This window comes from Octodon degus, unplaced genomic scaffold, assembly GCF_000260255.1.
Source record: "Octodon degus isolate 3935 unplaced genomic scaffold, OctDeg1.0 scaffold00068, whole genome shotgun sequence".
Classification (NCBI taxonomy): Eukaryota; Metazoa; Chordata; class Mammalia; order Rodentia; family Octodontidae; genus Octodon; species Octodon degus.
The window spans coordinates 8,624,204-8,631,919 of NW_004524644.1; the positions used below are offsets into that span (position 1 = coordinate 8,624,204).

General features: G+C 39.9%; 1 pseudogene; it reads left to right on the forward strand.

Moving 5' to 3' along the window:
- The first annotated feature begins 1,884 nt into the window (after positions 1-1,884).
- On the forward strand, positions 1,885-4,454 carry LOC101590211 (annotated as a pseudogene).
- The last annotated feature ends 3,262 nt before the right edge of the window (positions 4,455-7,716 follow it).

A 7,716-nucleotide genomic window follows, 5' to 3' on the forward strand; every position in this document is an offset into this window, starting at 1 on the left:
GAACAGATACAAAGAATATCTCTCAGTCACATCCCTCTTTCTAGTCATCACCTTCATTTGTTCCTTCCTTTTATGCCCAGATTCTTTCACAAAAAGACTCTCCTCATTATTCATTCTCTTTTATCTCTTCTCTCTATAAGACACAGCAAGGGACCTTCCATTCAAAGCTTTGCTGGCAAACGCCAGCAGATGTCTCTAATTCCTTTCACTGGATTTGCTCTCTTCTTCCATTTCTTCCTGTTTTGTAGAACCAGACATTTTATATACATATGTATACTCTACTCTGTGGTTATTTCTTATTTTCTTCTTTTTAACTCCAATTTTCCCTTTTAAATTTTATTAGTTGAATTTTTTTTCATGTTGAACCCAAAGATTAACCTTAATTTCCCAAGAATCTAAACTTATAGTATCTCTGAATTGTTTAATTTACTTTCCTGACTTTTAATAATGGGACGATCCTTCGTAAATCAATAACCACTTATGATATAAATCCCTGACCAGAATTTTATTTATCACCTAAGTACTTGAAATTTATTTTCTTATTTCAAATTCGCATCATCTTTTGGGCCTAGCACTGCTATTTTCTCTTTGGAGATGAGAAAATTGAATCTCCAAGTGCCTAAAAATCGGGTGATATTTAGAGCTGTTTATTTTCAGATAAAGGTATGTGTGATTACAAGGCCTAAATTCTTGATGTAGTGAATTCTGTTATATTGTCTTAAATAGCTACAAATTAATTAACCTTAACTAAAAAATTCCACTGCCATCTCAGCCAACATTTCCATAACTAAATCTACCCTCCAGTTCTTGTTCCTTCACTCCTGGGCTACTGTAAATGCTAACTGGTGCCAGAGGCAATATTATATTTGTCCATAATCTTGTTACCTGATTTTACTATACCAGTAAAAATTACTAAAGTGTCCACAAGAAAAGGGCTCTTCTTTTCCTACTAAACCTTTTAATGACCAACGAAGGCATACTTCTATTTTCTCTCTTGCTTGATGGCACAGTGGAATACCAAATTGCCATATATTATGTATGATATTCCTTCTGTCTAACCTATTACTCTAGTTTTCCAATTTTAAATCCAGTGAAAGAAACACCTTTATTTTTTTTAACAGTAGATCATTTTGACTAAAAATCTCTCCTTTCTGTGTTAAAGAGAGACTGAACAAACAGAATGACCAATAACTTATTTTATGGAAGAAGTTGGGGGAAAAAGGGGGGAAAAGGGAACAGAAATAAAAGGAAGACTACAGAGGCGTAAAATTAAGTTGTGTTCTTTTGAGTTTTCCAATATTCAGGAAAAGAAGTTTCAAAATACAGATAAATGGGATGACATGACTCAGAAAAGAGTAGATTAGATGAAGATGACATTTGGAGGTTATTATTATGAGATTGAGCAAAGGAGAATGGCCACCTCCACAGGATATTTATTTATAATTACAGAAAATTCAATCTCTAAGTAAATCCCGTTGATAGATCCAAGTAAAATTGGACCCTATCTTCTGCTTCTAGCATGGTTGTCACAGTTGTGTCTAATATAAGAACTACAGAGATGATTTTGATTCTTCTAAACTGTCTTCTTGAACGTTCCATTACTGCCTATAACTGAGAAATGTATCTGTGCTCAAATTAAAAGAATATTTTTTTCCTAAAATTCAGTGATCAGTGTTTGTCCTGTACTCTTGCAAAGCTTTTGTTATCATTTACATAATAAAATTATAATGGGTCCCTGACAGGTCACTGTCGCAGCGATCCCGGCCCGTTTTGCAGCAATTCGCGCTACGATTGTCCCTGAGGCTCAGGCCGACGCCTCAGGTGCGCTGAGCAGAGGCGTGTTTGGACCGTGTGTTTCCCACCTGGACTGAGTGAATGCTGACGATGGACACGTGCAAGCACACTGAGCAGCTGCAGCCTGCTCAGGACCATTCCACCCTCAGCCCTCAGAAGTGGCATTTTGTGTACTACAGTGCGACTGAGTCCATCTGGGCCTGCCTCAGCTGCCCCTACGACGCCTGCGGACGCTGCATTGAGGAGCACTTACTCAAGCACTTTCACGAAAGCAGTCATCCCGCTGCACTGGAAGTGAACGAGGTGAGTGTGTTCTGTTATCTCTGAGATGACCATGTCCTGAAAGAAAATGCATCTGGAGATGTGAGGTTACTGTGAAGTACATTAAGTACAAGCAGAAGTCAGAATTACTGTATCTCTCATAGCAGAAGGGTTTCACAACCTGTAGGAACAAGTGAGGGTCCTTCCTTCTCAGGTGACTATGTCCAGTCTCTGCTTCAGAATGGAAATCAAATGTGTGTTGCTGTCTGGCACAGGGAAGGATGCTTATGGGGAAAATCTTCTGGCCTTGGTTTGAAGAATCACGCATTGCAAGAAAAAGGCAAGAACAGCAATTTCAGGAAAAACTAAAAGCAAAAAGAAAAGTGGAAAAAAAAAAAAGACAAGAGCTGTTAGAATATCAAGTGAAAGCAGAACTGGAAAGTACACCTCCTAGAAAAAGTTTATATTTGCTGGACGCAGCACATTCTGCCACAACTAAAGTGGGTCCTGTTCAGGCCCCACCACCAACCCTAGCATCACCAGCGAAGGAGATCATGTCTACCCCTGGTGATGGAAGTTTGAACAAAACTAGTGACACTTCAGCTAAATGAAGGCCGGTGGTAATTCCTGGTGTAACAGGACTGAGAAATTTGGAAATACTTGCTATATGAATTCTGTTCTTCAAGTATTGAGTCATTTACCTATTTTTTGACAGTGTTTTTTAAAGTTTGATCTGAACCTCTGGCTGGCAGTGAATGCTGGTGATAAGATCATACGGCCATCCTTCTGTGCAGATACCATGGTCTATCAAATGCATGAGTGCCAAGAAAAGGAGCCAGGCTTTCTTTGCTCCAGACACTCAAGTGTATCAAGACTAAGTGGTGAGCATCAAAAAGTAGAAATATGGAACTTAACCAACCCACAGAGCTATACCGGATTCAAATTGAATAGAAACTGAAATCAGAGCAGATTAGAATTTGTTGATTTTTTATTAGCTGGTTCGGTGGCTGGCCAGCTGCATTCCATGCTGGGAGGTGCTAACCAGTCCCAAAAAAAGTCAAGCTCAGTCTTTTATAGCAAGCCTTGTTGATATGGATGCAAGCTGTTTATGACTAAGAGGTCTTCACAGATTGTAGCAATAAGCAGAACTTGCCCCATATGGGGACTGTTACAAGACACAGTTAGTGTGAAAACACATCAACTCTGTACAACACTAGCAGGCTGAAGGATCTGAACTTGAGCCAGAAAGCACTGCTTCAAGACCTAGAGGTCCCTGTGAGCTTTGCCCAATAGAAAAATAACAAGAGCCACATTGATTTTCAGAGTAGATAACAGGAAGCTATTTCAGTGAGGACACAAGGTTCCTCCTAGTAATTTCCCACAGTTATAACCCATTGCAGGAGCCAAGTTCACAGTAGTTATCTCTTTGTCACCAGTTGCATACTTTTTCCAGGTCATGTGGTCTGGAGAGGGGGCCCAATTCTCATCCTTTGCCATGCTCCACTCCGTATGGTGCGTAATTCCTGCTTTTCATTGTTATGCCCAACAAGATGCACAGGAATTTCTTTGTGAACTTTTGGATAAAATGCACAATGAACTAGAAACAACAGGTAAGGTGACAGCACTTCTCCCTAGTTCCCAAAGGAAACATCAAGCAAGTTCTGAATGTCATAAATAATATTTTTCATTGGTAACTCCTTAGTCAGGTTGCATGTCTGGCATGTGACAACAAATCAAGTACCACAGAACCTTTCTGGAACTTGCCATTGGAATTTCAAGAAAGATACCAGTGCCCTGGGAAAGAAGCTACCTCACAGGCATGTTCAGTTATTGAAGTGTTGGCCAAATTCACAGGAACTGAAGCTTTAGAAGGAAAAATCTATACCTGTGACCACTGTAACTCAAAGCGTAGGAGGTTCTTCAAGCCAGTCATACTCACAGAGGCTGGGAAGCAGCTTCTCATCTGCTGCCTGCCATAGGTCCTCAGGCTTCACCTCAAGTGATTCAGGTGGTCAGGATGCAATAACCAAGAGAAGATCAGTGCTCAATTTAGCTTTGAGGAGATCTTAAACATGGAGCCCTATTGCTCCCGGGAGAACCTGAGGTCACGCAGAACCGAATGGTTCCTGTACTACTTGTCAGCCGTGGTGATGCACCATGGGAAAGAGTTCAACTTGGGACACTACACAGCCTACTGCTATAATTTGAAAGGAGAGTTCTGGGTACATTGCAACAATTCCAAGCTGAGCATGTGCACCACAACCAAGGTGTGTAAGGCCCAGGCTTACATCCTCTTCTACACCCTGTGCATCCCTGAGAGTGCTTACCCAGGGCTCCCAGCGGATGGCCAGCATCCTGGGGACAGCATGGACTCCCCTGCTAGTGAGAGCCTCAGCTGATCCAGGATGCCGCTTTGCTTCTATAGATGTGGAGACTTCTTAAAAGGGCTGAATTACAATTTTGGGCTTCTTTTTACTTAAGAATCAGTGCACACCACACTTACACATTTTGTATATAACAACTTTTTTACAGAGATGAAGTATAAATACGTGTTTTACAAGTGCCTGGTTGCTTTAAACTGTTTACTTCAGGCTCTTGTTACCTCTTACATCAGATGTCTTAATTGGCTCAGACTGTGAATTTGTGCAATCTACTGAAATGTGGGGAAGCATTTTATATACATTTGTTACATACTTCGCTTTCATAGCTGCTTTCTACACAGATTGTAAATAGATAGAAAATTATACAGTTTCTTCACAAGTAGTCTGAACCAAAGGAAAAGGACATATCTTGCAGGCCACTTGTGTCCTGACGTCACCTTACCCTGTGAGTGGAGCTAAGCTAAAGCACTGAAGGTGGCATATAAAGGCCTCTCAGCCAGGAGTCACACTTGGTGACATTCCTCGGGCTGTGCACATGATGGTACTCAGAAGAAACTAATTTAGTTAATGGAATTTGATTTAATACTTTATCAGTTGTTGGAGGCTAAAGCAGGAGGATCACTGAGCGTTCAAGCCTACCGTGGGCTGCATAGCAAGACCCTGCCTCAAAAAACAAAATAAAAAAATAATAATTTTGCAACAACTGTTCATTATTTGTCATAGTCAAACTATATCTACATGAAAATGACAGATTTACAATTTTTTAGTTGTTTTTGAGACAGGTTCTCACTATGCATTCAGGCATGCCTTGAGCTTACTTTGTAGCTCAGGATGCTTTTGGACAGCAACTATCCTGCCACAGCCTCCCAAGTGCTGGAATTACAGGTGTGGACCACCAAGCCCAGTCTACATGCATTTTTGTTTCGTTTTGTGTTTTCATTTTTTATTTTTTATTTTCTCAAAATTTTATTGATAAACAGATAGCAATGAGACAGTTTCAAATCAAATCGGAAGTACACATTCAACAAATAACACACTGCATATATTCTTTTTGTGGTTAATTGCTGTACAAGTTGCGGACTTGTGATCCTCTTTACAAACACCATTAGAACAAATCATTCTATTCATTAAGAGAATGCAACTATATATCTACCCCAACCACTTTGAATACACAGATACAAAATGGACATTCATCAGTATACCCCATTTTTTCTAAGTTCCGTTATTGAATATTATAGGTGTGTAAACTCAGCAAAATAGTCTAAAAGAGTCCAGTAGCCCATTATAGCATTGGGTCTTCTGTTTAACTGGCAATGTCAGAAATTATTGACCTGAGTCCCCCACAGCTCAACTTAACAACATGGCTTTATTTCCTATATTTCATCTTCATACTTTTCTACTGGATGGTTAAGACCAAGGTAAAGCAGGACCTGTGCAACAAGAGTTGTAGCTTTTTGGTCAGAGAAGGTCAGTGAAATGCCCTCAGGATTTATCCTGAGATCCTGTACCTCAGATTGTAGAACCTTTGTCAGTGCAGCCATGTGGATGAGTCACAGCCATTGGTTGGCCAATGTGCTCTCTGTGAAAGCCTGAGAGAGTGTCTTCTCCCCATGTGAGGTGAGATCTACATGCATTTTTAAGTGGTTGTGTAATTATGGATACGTAAAGGAAAGGATGTCTGAGATTTATTTGAATTTACCAAACTTATATATTATGTTTTACATAGTTTATCATGGGTCTGAGTTCATTCTGTGTTTGATTTAGCTCAAGGGAATAAAAAATGTCTTGAAGATAAACCTCCATAGGCCAGAAGAGATAACCCAAGATTGGTAACTGGGCTATGTTTCATTTTTCTAAACAGTTGAAGCGTGGGTGTTTTGCTCTTGTTAGGGTTATGTAATTACTGGGACCCTCCTAGATATCACAAGCCCTTGACCTTAAAAATACAGTAAAAATCATCTAAATTTGTGTTAGGAGCACAGTGCGAGCTGGGCATGATGGCACACAGCTGTAGTCCTAAACATCCTTGCAGGCAGTTATCTCAAGCAGCTGAGGCAGAAGGAGCACTAAGAGTTCAAAGCCAGCCTGGGCTACAAAATGAGTTTAAGGCCAGGCTGAATTACATAGTAAAACACTATCTTAAAAAAAGCAGTTAGACAATCTTTTTGCTCTCCCTAATAACTGCAGTACATTTTGTTAAAGTCCTACCAATTTAAAAGGAGAGGCTCCACTCACCTCTGCAGAATAGTGACAGAAGATCGCAAGCTATTGGGAGTCAGTGAGAGATCATTTGTCCCTTTTCTCTGAAATAATGATTTGCAGCTTGAACTCTAATGAAAAGTAATATCCTGGGACTATTTGCCATTAGTGGTCACTTACAAGTATAAATTTGAAAGGGACCTATTATTAGCATGTTTCTTATAGTTTCAAGAAATAGATTACATGTAGTGGCTATGATGAAGCACAAAGAGAATTTATCACCAAATAGCTTGTGCCAAAAACAGCTGGAGCATTAAATGACGATGGTTAAAACTCCTGGCTCACTGAACGTCTGTGCAGGCAGTTATGTTCACTGCTACACACTGATACCTTCTTAAAGATTGATGTACCTAAACATTATAAAGTATTAGAAAGTATTTATGAGGGCTGGAAAGATAGCTCAGCAGTCTAAAGTGTCTGCTTAGGGAAGCTTAGGCAAACTCACAGGGATGGTGGTTGTATCCCGGGCTCCACATGTCATGTCAGCCCAGCACCTAGGGTGGACAGAGCCAGCCACAAAAATAAATAAAATAAAATATTTATGTGCTATTATAATGCAGAAGTAAAATAAAATGAAAAACATGGCATTTATTGAATTACTTTTTACAACTTCATAATGAATTATCTCTGCAATCTATTACCTAGGCACTAGCTCTAGACTCTTGGGTTTCTCTTGAATTTCCCAGGCTTTCTCTTCACACCTTTTTAAAGCTGCCCTTTTGGTGAAATCCTGCTCTGGCCCCATCTGTTCTGGCCCCCACCTATTTCCTGCTCTACCATCTTCCTGACTACCCGCTGATGATCATCCTCCAGGAGGAGTAACAGGCTTCCCGTTGGAGTATTTTCTGACTCACTAAGGAAAACATCAACCTTGTAATGGGCTCTTTTGTGTGTTTCTGTGGTGATTAACAATCAATAACTTTATTACACTCACTTATAAGTCTACTGCTACATACAGTTGTCTGTATGGCTACCTCAAAATATTAATAGTTTTTTATTAATCTTTTCCCAATAGTGCTAT